Source organism: Nylanderia fulva, unplaced genomic scaffold, assembly GCF_048542155.1.
Source record: "Nylanderia fulva isolate GAGA-0341 unplaced genomic scaffold, ASM4854215v1 Scaffold89, whole genome shotgun sequence".
Classification (NCBI taxonomy): domain Eukaryota; kingdom Metazoa; phylum Arthropoda; class Insecta; order Hymenoptera; family Formicidae; genus Nylanderia; species Nylanderia fulva.
In genome coordinates, this window is record NW_028191015.1 from 68,068 (window position 1) to 83,051 (window position 14,984).

At 41.5% G+C, this 14,984-nt stretch overlaps 1 pseudogene; it reads right to left on the bottom strand.

Annotated features, from left to right (window-relative positions):
* Positions 1–14,984, bottom strand: part of LOC146719704 (uncharacterized) — an 81,481-nt pseudogene that overhangs the window by 43,448 nt on the left and 23,049 nt on the right.

Sequence of the window (14,984 nt, forward strand, 5' to 3'; positions counted from 1 at the left end):
AAAAAATTTTTAAAAAATCGAAAAGTGCAGCAGCGATTAAGAGCTAACTCGTAGGTCGCAAGTTCGAGTCCGTGTCTTGTTACTATTTTTTTGTTTTATCTTGCTAATTTTGAAAAAGTGTTGTTGTTTAAATATATTTATTTATTTATTTAATTAAATTATTACAATAAAAAAATTTTTTTTTCAAATATTTTGTTTTTATATCTTATTTTTATTTAAATTATATTTGTCATTACACATTATATATATTTAAATATATTTAAACAACAACACTTTTTCAAAACTAGTAAGATAAAACAAAAAAAAGTAACAAGACACAGACTCGAACTTGCGACCTACGAGTTAGCTCTTAATCGCTGCTGCACTTTTCGATTTTTTAAAAATTTTTTACTCGAAAACTACGGAGCATTCGACAAAACGCCGAAACACGTATACCTTTTTTTGACCTCTAGAATCACCAAAAAAATTGGCATCCTGATTCTTGATGTACTGGGTGTAGTGTCCCCTTGTGAGTAAAAAAGTCTTGTACCATTTTGCGATTTTCGCAATAATCAATGAGATATTAATTGTTAAAGATCAGCCAATCGGCGCTCGGCAGGAGTGCGCGGCTCAAAAGAACCTCCCATGTTACGCGATACTAGGCGCGCCGACCAAGCGTTAGGAGGAGCGCGTTTAGCATGAACAACCTAAAGAGTCACACACAATGTGCGCGCTATGCGCGTATAATGCGTGTGACTTTTTTCAGTTGTCAATAAATATGTAGGAAAATGGAAATTATTTTTAAATAATAAGAATCGAGAAGTCTGTAATACACAGAAAATTTTCTCTTAGAATTTACCCTGAAAATCATGATAATCGTGGGACAATATGGTATTGGAAAAATTTTATAAGAATTTTACTGATTAATATTTACCACAATAAAAATAATATCTACCACAATAAGATACAAAATATATTCGATTCATTGCTTTATTTTTTCCCTTGAGGATTAAAGGCGCTTTTAAGGAGCGTACCCAAACCTTACATACCTCTTACAAAATTAACTTACAACTACTCTTACATCTACTCTTATATCTAACTTACAATTATCTTAATTTTAACTTAATCTACTTATCTAACTAAATAAGAGAGAGAAAGAGTCGTCCCTATCTATTATCTCGCTTCGCCTCGGCTTCCAGTTCCCCATACATTCCCCACCACCTCATTCATACTTCCACTTATTCTCATATTTCCTTTCTCCTCTACCCCTCCTTCCTCTTCTCCTCCCGTTCTCCCCTCCTCCCTCTTTTTCTCTAATTCTCTTATCCATCCTTCCCCTTCTCCTCCTTCCTGCAGTATTTCCTTCATTCTTTCCTACCAGTTTCCCTTAGTCCCCTCTTCTTCACATTCTCCTACTACATGTTCCCATGTTTCATCTTCCATCCTACATAGCCTACATCTTCTTTTTTCCTCCTCTTCCCAGTATCTCGCCCCTTTCATCTCATTGTTCATTTTAAACCTCACTATCCTTCTCCATCTCCTTTCCCGTGTGTGTGAAGTTGGCGTATCATTTTGCGGAAACTCATTATATTTTGAGAGTTCTGACTTCCTTTTTAATAGTTTTAGAGTTCCTGATAGGTAAAACACATAGTTCTGCTCGTTAAAGCCAAAAAATTGCTTAGTGCAAAGTGAGACGCCAACTTCACGCAGCGTCTAACTTTGTCCTACGACATTTTCCGTATCAGAAATGATCAGAAATGAAAAGATCTATAGTTCTACATGAGTTCTAAGAGGAGTTCTACCTTCTAAAAGCAGAAAATATTAATTAAACCAAAATTAAGATAATCGGATACCTGTATCTGTAGATGTCGAAGGGAGACGCCAGGCAATTTTTAACAGTTCTGCTTATTATAAAGTAGTTCTCGTATAGTTCTGGGTATGTACGATGAATTTCCAAAGAGTTCTGATAATTAAAACTCTTACAAATTATTTTAATTAATTATTTTACCCGAAAAACGCCTATTTTCCACTCTAAAGGTGAGACGCCAGTCGATTTTCGAGAGTTTTGTTTTTTCTAAAACAGTTCTCGTATAGTATTTGTCATGTACAATGAGTTTCCAAAGAGTTCTGATAATTAAAACTCTTACAAATTATTTTAATTAATTATTTTACCCAAAAAACGCCCATTTTCCACTTTAAAGGTGAGACGCCAGTCGATTTTCGAGAGTTTTGTTTTTTCTAAAACAGTTCTCGTATAGTATTTGTCATGTACAATGAGTTTCCAAAAAGTTCTGATAATTAAAACTCTTACAAATTATTTTAATTAATTATTTTACCCGAAAAACGCCTATTTTCCACTCTAAAGGTGAGACGCCAGTCGATTTTCGAGAGTTTTGTTTTTTCTAAAACAGTTCTCGTATAGTATTTGTCATGTACAATGAGTTTCCAAAGAGTTCTGATAATTAAAACTCTTACAAATTATTTAATTAATTATTTCACCCGAAAAACGCCTATTTTCGACACTAAAAGTGAGACGCCAGTCGATTTTCGAGAGTTCTGATTATTATAAAGTAGTTCTGCGATAGTTCTGGGTATGTACGATGAATTTCCAAAGAGTTCTGATAATTAAAAGAATAAAAGATAATTTTAATTACTTATTTTACCCGAAAAACGCCTATTTTCGACTTTAAAGGTAAGACGCCAGTCGATTTTCGAGAGTTCTGTTTTTTCTAAAACAGTTCTCGTATAGTATTTGTCATGTACAATGAGTTTCCAAAGAGTTCTGATAATTGAAACTCTTACAAATTATTTTAATTAATTATTTTACCCAAAAAACGCCTATTTTCGACTCTAAAGGTGAGACGCCAATCGATTTTCGAGAGTTCTGTTGTTTCTAAAACAGTTCTCGTATAGTATTTGTCATGTACAATGAGTTTTCAAAGAGTTCTGATAATTGAAACTCTTACAAATTATTTTAATTAATTATTTTACCCAAAAAACGCCTATTTTCGACTCTAAAGGTGAGACGCCAGTCGATTTTCGAGAGTTCTGTTTTTTCTAAAACAGTTCTCGTATAGTATTTGTCATGTACAATGAGTTTCCAAAGAGTTCTGATAATTAAAACTCTTACAAATCATTTTAATTAATTATTTTACCCGAAAAACGCCTATTTTCGACTCTGATGGTGAGACGCCAGTCGATTTTCGAGAGTTTTGTTTTTTCTATAGTAGTTCTGGTATAGTCATGGGCATGTATAATGCAATTCCGAAGAGGTCTGATAATTCAGACACATAAAAATTATTTTAATTAATTATTTTTGGCCGAAAAATGCATTTTCGGGTATATTAACTAACTGATCATATTTCGATAGTTTTATCGATTTGAATTAATATTTTACGACAATCTGCATATTTTTAATTTTTAGAATGTTCTATGTGAAAAAGTTATCAAAATATTTATGAGAAACTAACACACTACACACACACACACACCACAATTTAAATTGCCTAAGACGTCAAACGTATAAATGTAAATATAAGACTTTTTATCATTAATATTTATGGATTTTCAAAATTATTTATCATAATGAACGCGTATTGTTAAGGAGTTTTTATCTCGTTCTTAGCGTAACCCAGAACCACGGCGTGGACGTGACGAGATTGTGGTTCCTGTTTTTTTTTTGTTTTTTTTGTTTTTGTCTTTTTGTATTTTTTTTTTTTTTGAATTTGTTCACGAACGCGCTGCGAGAGAAAGGATCGCACTGCACGAAAGGATGAGTCACTCTTTGTATTAAATTGACTTTAATATTATAAAACAATTAGAAAACGAACACTTTAACAAACTTTTACAATCTTAATTAATTTACAGAGAAAATCGAACTCAAATCAATGTGCGGAATAAGCGGCGGTTGTCAACGAATTTCTGCGGTTTTACAAATCTGCGGTTGCGTTATGCGGTTCACGGCGGAAAAAGCGATAAGGCTGTGATTTCGGGTGCGAGCTCTCTTTTATGGGTTTCCGCAAAAGACCCACCTTTTCGGGAAGCGCCAATAATTTTGCGTCTTTTTAAAGTTGCGCGAGGTGACCTGAGTGTATTACGCGTAATTGGCCGCTGTCAAAATTGACAGAACCACGGCTGTTAGAAAGCATGCGCGAGCTGGCGATCACGATGATTATTGGCGAAACGAGGCGCCCGTGAGAAGCCGCGCATGCTCAATAAAATATAATTATTCGGCAGAACGGTTGCGACACCGTTAATTGTTTATATTTCGAGCGTGTTTTGTACGACAGGATAATTTATGTCGCGATATGTTTTCAAAAAAAAAACATATAAAAACGATATGCCTGTTGACTTGCGATCGGAAGCGAATATTCTAGAATATTCTATTTAAGATATAATATTTTATTACATGTAGTTTCTATTATGCGTTTCAAACATTCCCGCCCGCCTTGTCGCGCAGTGACAACATGTTTATGGTATTTCGGTCGCGGAATCGCAAGTCGATAGCGATCGATGGTGGGGCGAGCGCGCCGGCGCGGCGAAATACACGTGGTGATCGCGTGGTGTGAATCGATCAGCTGAGCCGATGAGAGCACGTGGTAAACGCGTGGTGTGAAATAATCAGCTGATCCGGTGACAACGCGTGGTTGATGTGAACGGCGAGTGTGTAATGCAGTGAGCGGTGATAACGAAATAATTTTTTTTTCTTTTTGTGCGGTGGTGGATGAGATGAGTGACGTGCGACAGATGCTATGATGCATGAAGTGATGATTGTGTGACGTTACGAAGTGTCAGTGTGCGGTGTAGGTGCGTCGTTCACGCCCGGGAGGAAAACAAGCTTGACGAGTGGGCGCACAAGCTCGGACGTGGCCGTTCGGATTGACACCACGCGTACAATCCCATCGTCCCCGGGGTGAAGTCGCGATATGCGAGCCAGTGGCCATCGGCTCGGTGGGGTGAGCTCGGAGCGCACGAGACAGAGGTCACCGACGTGGGGTGCAGCTTCTCCCTTGAGCCATTTGGTGCGTGAGGCTAGTCCGTGCAAATATTCGGATGACCATCGCTGCCAGAAGTGATCCCTCATCTGCTGCAAATGACGTCAGCGTGACAAGGTGGGTACCGTCTGCCCTGTCAATGACGGTTCCGGCACAGCAAGTAGCGGCGCCCCGACGAGGAAGTGACCGGGGGTCAACGCAGAGACGTCCTCTGGGTCATCTGAGAGTGCCTGCAATGGACGAGAATTAAGACAAGCTTCGATCTGGGCGAGGAGTGTGCTCAGCTCCTCGAACGTGAGGGTGGTCTCGCCGATCACCCGACGGAGGTGGAACTTGGTCGACTTCACTGCAGCCTCCCAAAGACCACCAAAGTGCGGGGCCGCTGGCGGGTTGAAGTGCCAGCGGATTCCTTGAGCGGTGGCGGCAAGGACGATACGATGACCTTCGGCTGTCGCTGCATCAAAGAGACCTCGCAGCGTACGATCTGCCCCGATGAATGTCGTGCCGCAGTCGCTGTAGATCTCAGCACAGAGGCCCCTGCGGGAGACGAAGCGGTGCAGAGCGGCGATGAAAGCCTCGGAGGTGTAGTCGGAGACGACCTCCAAGTGAGTGGCCTTCGACCAGAAACAGATGAAGACTGCGATGTACCCTTTATGCGCACGGTGTCCACGTCCCTTGCTGGTCCGAAGGAGGATGGGTCCTGCGTAATCCACGCCGGTGCTGAGGAACGGTCGGGTTGGCGTTACTCGGTCCCGAGGAAGGTTACCCATCTGAGGCTGTGGCGTGGCAGCACGCCATCGAGTGCAGGTAACGCATCGATGTAGCTGCTGCTTGACGGCGGTTCTTCCTCGAGGCACCCAGAAGCGCAGGCGGAGCAGGCCGAGTGTCAGCTGCACACCCCCGTGCAGTGTTCGTCGATGGCAGGAATCGATCACCAGCCGAGTCAGCCAGGATGCCGCCGGGATGATCATCGGATGTTTCTCGTCGAGCGGAAGTTGAGAGTTTTTGAGACGTCCTCCGACGCGCAGTACGCCTTGATCGTCGAGGAACGGACTCAACTTTACCAGGTGGCTTCGCGGTGGAGTAGTGCGTCCAGCAGAGGCCGCGGCTACGTCCGTCGGAAAATGGAGCGCCTGCACCACTCGCAGCCATCGAAACAGCGCGGAGTCCAGCTCGTCAGGCTGCAATGGACAGCCAGGTCTGGCGTCACGTCTCACCGGGTTGAGCCATCGACGACACCACGCAGTGACTCGCAGCAGCCGTTGCAGCGTCGGGAACCGCAGAAGAAGGTCCGGTTCGGTAATGACTGGCGCCTTGACTACCAGGCTGGTGACTCGTTGCTCAGGGAGGTCATCCTCTGGGACGTCGATGTCTGCACCAGGCCAGGCAGCCTCGTCTCCTGACAGCCAGGTAGGTCCTGTCCACCACAGTTTATGATTGCGTAAGTCCTCAGGTGTAACACCACGCGATGCACAATCTGCAGGGTTTTCTCGTCCGGCGACGTGTCTCCAATGAGCGTCTGGAAGCAGGGTCTGGATCTGCGACACTCGGTTGGCAACAAAGGTCTTCCAGCGGGTGCAGTGTCCGCGAATCCAGTGAAGAGTGACCTTGGAGTCGGACCACAGGTGCACCGGCGTAGCAGCCAAGCCGAGGGTAGTGCGTACATGCAACATGAGCGTGGTGAGTAATGCGGCGGCACAAAGCTCCAATCGAGGTAACGACACCTGCTTGACTGGTGCGACCTTCGATTTTGCCATCAGCAGATTAATTGATGTCTTCTCTGTTGCAGCGTTGCGGATGTATACGACGGCGGCGTATCCTCGCTCCGATGCATCGGCAAACCCATGGAGCTGCAGTTGCGACTGGTCATCTCCGGTGCTGAGCCAACGATCCACACGGATGTGATCCAGCAACGGAAGTTGATTCAGCAGTTGTCTCCAGCGGTGTGCGTCCTGATCAGGCAGCGGAGAGTCCCAATCCAGCCGTTGAAGCCACGTAGACTGGATCAGAATTTTGGCTCGGATGACGACAGGCGCTAGCCAGCCCATCGGATCGAATAGTCGAGCTGTCTCGGCCAAGACTCGTCTCTTCGTGAGGTCGGTGGTTGAACGCGGACGTATGGTGAAGGAGAACCAATCCCCTTGAGGATGCCATCGAAGACCCAGGGTGGCGTGGCTCTCTCCTTCCCACGAGCGCGGTCCGCGTTGAAGCCGATGTTCCGGCGGAATTCCGGTGAGCACCTGCTGGTTGTTGGCAGCCCACTTTCGCAAAGGAAACCCGCCCGCCATGCAGAGACTCTGTAGTTCCTGTTGGAGTTTGATGGCATCCGCCAGGCTGTCGGCACCGGTGACCACGTCGTCGACGTAACAGTCTTGTCGCAGCGCCCTGACTCCGCGTGGATATCGTGCCTCTTCGTCTGCAGCAAGTTGGTGAAGCGTCCTGATGGCGAGGAAGGGTGCGCACGCCAGTCCGTAGGTCACGGTCTTCAACTCGTACTCGCAGATGTTGTCTGAGCTGTTGTGGCGCCACAGGATGGTTTGCAGGCGACAATCCTCCGGATGAACAAGAATTTGTCGGTACATTTTCTCGATGTCCGTGACGAAAACGTACCGATGCCAACGCCAACGGAGTAAGACGTCAGCGAGTGCTGGCAAGAGGTTAGCTCCAGTGAGGAGGTGCGAGTTCAGCGACTCTCCGGACCGTGTGCGTTGGGAGCCGTTGAACACAACCCTGAGCTTCGTGGTCGTGCTCGACTCCTTGAGGACCCCGTGATGCGGTAAGTAGCACCTGGGACCAGAACCTGTCGTAAACGTACTAACCTTCTCCATGTGTTGCAGGTTTTCGTATTCATCCATGAAGTCTCGATAGAGATCACCGAACCGAGCATCACGGGCTCCCTTCCGCTCCATCGCTTCCAGGAGGCGCTCTGCAGGTCGACGAGTCTCGCTGAGTGATGTCGGCGGTGAGGCAAATGGCAGCCTTACCACGTATCTTCCACTGGATGTGCGTGTGACTGTGCGCACATAGAGGTCCTCGCATCTGGCTTCGTCGGCGGTGAGCACGATCCCAGCTGCTGGCTCGCGTTCCTGCTCCCAGAATCGTCGCACCAGGTCAGCAAGGTCGTTGTCGGCGGTGCACTGAAACGTGCGGCGATGTCCGTCGGTGACTGCTGAGTCGTAGCCTCCGGACAGGATCCATCCCAAGCTGGTCTGCTGGGCGAGGGCGATCGGCATGCGTGAGTCGCCCTTGCGAAGGCCTTCCTCAAGAATTAACGAGTAGACCTCTGCACCAAGAAGTAGCTCCGCAGGGTCGTCATCCAGGTACCGCGGGTCGGCCAACCGGAGTCCTTGGATGTGAGGCCAGCTGCAATTCTCGCGTTGAGCAGTGCCTTGTTGTAGTGAGATGCGAGGCAACACAAAGGCGACCACGCGAAGCTCGGTGTTGGCCACGTCGGATGTGATGTCCAGGGTGACCTTGCCACGAGACGATCCAGAGCGAGTCCCTCCGATGCCAAAGATGGACAGATTCGTTGAAGCTCGAGGAAGACGAAGGCGTTGAGCCAGCGCTTCAGAGATGATGGACACCTCGGAGCACTGGTCGATCAAGACTCGAACCTTCGTGTGGTGATCCGTAGCGGTCCGCGACCTTGACGCGGGCAGTTGCAAGAAGGACGGCCTTGTGACTCTCACATTGCTGTGAGGTGGCCAGTGTGGTGGCAAGTGAAGTGGCCTCAGCGGACGGTGATGATGTGGATGCCCCGTGCAGCATGGTGTGGTGTCGTGCGTTGCAAGTGAGGCAATTCTTCTTCGATTGACACCGTGACAAGAAGTGATTGCCCAGGCAGTTGAAGCACAGTCGGTTGGTCTCCACGAATGTTTTCCGTTCGACCGCGGTCTTGGCCTTGAACTCCTTGCAGGTCATCAGTGTATGTTTTTCACGACACAGTGCACAATGAGGCGAATCTGTGCCTTGATGTCTGGTGACGTGCGCTTTGGCGAATCGCGATGCCTCTCCAGGTCCTTTTGTGACACTCCTCGGTCGTGCAGCGTTGAGGGTCAATACCCGTCGACTAATAAAGTCGAGAAGTGCCTCGTTCTGTGGTGGTTCGGTGGAGTCTGACGTGGCTGACTCCCATTCGAGACGAGTGCGGGCGTCGAACAATTCGATGACCAGGTGATTGAACAGGTCCATCCCGTGCGAGTTGATAGGACGTCCAATACTCTCCTGTGCATTGATGGCGGCGGTGACAGCGTTGTGGATGCGGCTCAGTTCCTCGGCGGTATCTCCCTTCATCTTTGGCACGGCGGTAAACGTGGCAAAGTTGGAGCGGATTAATTCTCTTTTGTTGTCGTAATGCTTGTTCAAGATTGCCCAAGCGCGATCGTAATTGTCACTTGTGACAGGTAGTGATCTTATCAATTTTTCAGCCTGACCTGTCAAACACGAGCGGAGGTGGTGAAGACGCTCGATGTTTGAGATGGAATTGCTGCTCACAACGGACAGGAAGAGATCACGAAATGACGGCCAATCAGCGTAGGCGCCAGAAAACGGCGGCAACTTGATGCGCGGCAGCGACGACCTTGATGCGACGTCGACGGATGGAGATACGTTTGGCTTCCGGAAATGTTCAGCGTAGCCATCCAGGATACTGCGTTGTGCCACGTAAAGATTTTCAGTATCTCCATGCAACTCCGACTTGAAGTATTCGCTGTCACTAAACTTCTCTTTCAGAGCCGCGCGAATGAGATCATGCTGGGCCTCAAATTTCGTCCACAGCTGATCTAGGATCCTGATGCGTGTGGATACGGCACTGGCGGTGATGTTGGTCGTGCCCAGCTTCTTCAAGTATTCCACGGAGCGTGAAATACGGACTTGGACCTCACGTTGGCAATCGATCAAGGTGTTCACATCCATGTCGAACTACGAGCTCACTGACCGCACCAAGAGACACGTTCACAAACTTGCGGATGCCGGCACGATGTATCCGGCTCGAAGGACCAAAAATATGTCTCCGGCTCGAAGGACCAAAAATATGTTCACGAACGCGCTGCGAGAGAAAGGATCGCGCTGCACGAAAGGATGAGTCACTCTTTGTATTAAATTGACTTTAATATTATAAAACAATTAGAAGACGAACACTTTAACAAACTTTTACAATCTTAATTAATTTACAGAGAAAATCGAACTCAAATCAATGTGCGGAATAAGCGGCGGTTGTCAACGAATTTCTGCGGTTTTACAAATCTGCGGTTGCGTTATGCGGTTCACGGCGGAAAAAGCGATGAGGCCCTGATTTCGGGTGCGAGCTCTCTTTTATGGGTTTCCGCAAAAGACCCACCTTTTCGGGAAGCGCCAATAATTTTGCGTCTTTTTAAAGTTGCGCGAGGTGACCTGAGTGTATTACGCGTAATTGGCCGCTGTCAAAATTGACAGAACCACGGCTGTTAGAAAGCATGCGCGAGCTGGCGATCACGATGATTATTGGCGAAACGAGGCGCCCGTGAGAAGCCGCGCATGCTCAATAAAATATAATTATTCGGCAGAACGGTTGCGACACCGTTAATTGTTTATATTTCGAGCGTGTTTTGTACGACAGGATAATTTATGTCGCGATATGTTTTCAAAAAAAAAACATATAAAAACGATATGCCTGTTGACTTGCGATCGGAAGCGAATATTCTAGAATATTCTATTTAAGATATAATATTTTATTACATGTAGTTTCTATTATGCGTTTCAAACAGAATTTTTTTGTGTTAAATTTTTTTTACATTTTTTCTTGTATTATAACAAATTTTTAAAATATTAAATCGGTTATATATTTGTATATTTATAATATTGTATTATGTTTTATATAATAGGTTATAATATTTAATATAATATAGGTTTTAATATTTTTATTTTATTGTGCATATAGTAATACATGCGGCGTAACTGTATATTTGGTGGGTGATACTTCAATACGCTTAGATTTCAAGTCGTCGTATTCGTACCAAGACGCTCCTGTAAATAACAAAGCAACATAGTGATTGCCCAAATAATTGATAACGCCTCTAAGTGTGTATTTATTATTCGCTATATTAATAGTTTTGGCAATATTGTGTAAATTGTATATATTTGAATTAATTTTAACATTTTTGGAATAATTGCTATCTGTTAAAATACTTGTATCGATCAGAATTTGTGATCCATAATTTTCATTAATATCACATACATTGTTGCATTTGATACATGTTTGTTTCAACATTAATGTGTCATTAAGAGCATCTTGAATATCTTGAAGACCTTTTTGTAATATTATGTCAACATTTATGTTCATAGCTGTAAATTTTCTCTCGTTGGAATAATTGCATATTTTGCAAATTTTATTTCTTGTCAAACTTGGTAGAGAGACAAAAGTGTATTCAGCTAAGTGAGCAGCATTACACATTGCGTCTAAAGAATTGAAACGTCTGGTATATTTCGATGATGGAAATAATATCGTTTCAATGAGAAAAGATGCTCTTTCTGCATATTCATTTTTACAGATTTTACCTGTAGATGCAATTTTTAATGCTAATTGTAAAAAGCGATCGTCTAATTTTTGCAATGTTTCCTTATATTGCACATGCATACCTATCACGTGTATTGTAATATGAAGAAGAGCATCGAAAGCACATGTATTTCGAAGCATTATAGTCTCTCCATCCAATTTTACCGGTTGGCATAAACTTCCATTTTTCATTATAGGTATGCTAATAATATTATTCGATTCAATACTGTCCCATTCGGGACATTTATCTAAATATGTGTTTTTTTTAATGTTATATTTTTTGGTGTCTTTATTTACCAAGCCCATCCAATTCTCTTTATAATTAAAGGAATTATCTGAATTTTCAGATAAATCCGAAATTATATGGGGTTTTTTATCATCATCATCCGAACTTTCCGATAAATTCGACATTGCATTGGCTTTTTCATTATTATTATCAGATTTTTCAGAAAAATTATCGGATTTTTCAGAAAAATCTGATATTACACAGGCTTTTTTATCCGAAATTTCTGTAGTAGATTCATTTTCATAAATCGTTGTCGAGTGTAAAAATGATGCGTCGTTTATGGAATTAGACAATGCGGATTTCTGTGAATTTGATTTGGCAGAAATTTTAGATTCTTGTTCTTCAGCGAAATCCAAACGCAATCTGCCGTCGAGATATTGTAAATGGTTGATAACTAATTTATCTACTCTCATTGGAATACAACCCTTGAACAATCTATTTTTATATTCAGCGAAAGTTGACTCCACTGAAGAAGATGTTGCTATTTCCGTTCCCGCTTTAAAATAAGGACGCATAATGCCAGTCCATAACGGCAAAATTTTTATCAAATCTCTAATTTTTTCAGCAGTTTTCGGATTATAAAAAACATTAACGATGTTTCCATCGCATGATTTTTGTGTTAAAGTATTGGCTTTTGAATAAATTTCATTGGTCCATGTTTGCCACGATAAAATTTCCTCGTTATCGAAGTTATCTGATATCGATGACGTTTCATGTTCTAGGTCATCAGATTCCTCGATGTATATACCTTTAATACATTCATTTATAGATTGCAAGCAGGCCTGGGCTGGAACAGACGTATCATTTATGTAACCTATTTCTTCGCTTAGGGCTACAACGAGTAATGATGTTAAGAAAGAAGATAATTCTTCCATCGATTGCATTTTGTACGCTTGAGATATGCATCTTAAATAAAATTGACGTACTTTGCGTGGCTGATGTCGCAAACATTCCCATTTGGATATAATTTTAACTACATGGCTAACGTCTAGTCTTAAATAAGAAGCAGGTAAAAATGTTTCTTTATTTTTTACCGATATATCGTAGCAACATTGCAGATAATGCTTTAGGTCAGCGCAATCTGCAAATGCGCGAGCTAAAGCGACTAACATTGCTCGACTATAATCTGTGACTGTTACAGATGGTACCGTAGCACCGGCTCTCCGAATCTCAATTAAAAAGTACGTCAAAATTGCTGCATCTTGTTTCGTAGATATCATCTGAAATACTGGAATACCCCGTTTATTTTTTGGAACGATCTTACATTGGTATAAGAAAAGATGAGGAGATTTTGTTCCATCAGGTAAAATTAATGCTTTTGCTAAACTATCTGTAGCATCCATAGTAAAATAAGCAGTTCTGCTTCTATTAATTAATTTATACATCATCATTTGTTCTTTAGACCAATACATGACGTAGAAAGGGTCTAAGCCTATTGAATGTATCGAACCGGGAACTTTAGTATATTTAAAAGTTTGTAAATTTTGAATGGCGTCATGATTAACCTTTAAAAAAAGGTAAAAAAAGGCGACCAGTTAAGGGCACGCCATTAACAAAAATTATTTATTGCAAACCCATATAGAATCCTATCCTATTGCAAACCCATGTAGAATCTTATGAAAAATTAATCATTGCAAACCCATGTAGAATCCTAGGCAAAATTAACCATTGCAAACCCATGTAGAATCGTACCCATTGCAAACCTATGTGGAATCCTATGAAAAATTAACCATTGCAAACCCATGTAGAATTGTATTAAAAATTATCCATTGCAAACTTATGTAGAATCCTACATTGCAAACCCATGTACAATAGAATTGTATGAAAAATTATTGATTATAAATCCATGTACAATCGTAACAAAAGTAATGAAATAAAAAAAAAATTGCGACAAGTGAAAGTAGAAACTTGTACCAGTGGAAAATTAAAATTGCAGACATATATAGAGTCGTATATTGAATCAGTAAAAATTTAAATTTGCAAATGTAGAATCGTACCATAAAAAAACTTATCTTTTAAAAAAAAAGATAAACAAGATGCCAAGTCCATTAATATAAAATAAAAAGAAATAAAAAAATTGTAGTTAAAAAAACTGGGCGCGCTGCTAAATAATATTCTAATGATATTAAAATTAAATTGTTATTTTTAAATTCATTGCAGTTAAAATATGTTTTGTGTTTAAATTAATTAATGTTACTTTAAGATGCTAAATAATATTCTAATGATATTAAAATTAAATTGTTATTTTTAAACTCATTGCAGTTAAAATATGTTTTGTGTTTAAATTAATTAATGTTACTTTAAGGTGCATTGTAATTTTGAAACTTAGCAGCGCGCCCAGTTTTTTTAACTACAATTTTTTTATTTCTTTTTATTTTATATTAATGGACTTGGCATCTTGTTTATCTTTTTTTTTTAAAAGATAAGTTTTTTTATGGTACGATTCTACATTTGCAAATTTAAATTTTTACTGATTCATTATACGACTATATATATGTCTGCAATTTTAATTTTCCACTGGTACAAGTTTCTACTTTCACTTGTCGCAATTTTTTTTTTATTTCATTACTTTTGTTACGATTGTACATGGGTTTATAATCAATAATTTTTCATACAATTCTATTGTACATGGGTTTGCAATGTAGAATTCTACATAAGTTTGCAATGGATAATTTTTAATACAATTCTACATGGGTTTGCAATGGTTAATTTTTCATAGGATTCCACATAGGTTTGCAATGGGTACGATTCTACATGGGTTTGCAATGGTTAATTTTGCCTAGGATTCTACATGGGTTTGCAATGATTAATTTTTCATAGGATTCTACATGGGTTTGCAATAGGATAGGATTCTACATGGGTTTGCAATAAATAATTTTTGTTAATGGCGTGCCCTTAACTGGTCGCCTTTTTTTACCTTTTTTTAAAGGTGTGTTTTTAGAGATTATATCATTCATTTTTGTATATGATATAATAACATTACCGCAATGCTATGACTCTGTGTATGTTTTACTGTTTAGACGTTTTGATGCTTTAATCAAAGATACTTGATTCTATATATATGTTTATACATAATTTAAGAAATATTTTCAATATCTTAAATCATTTCTTTCCTTATTTGCAAACATGTTTCAAATAATATTTGATATCATAGCTTTAAAAGATATGTATTAGAACAGGTATTATCATATTA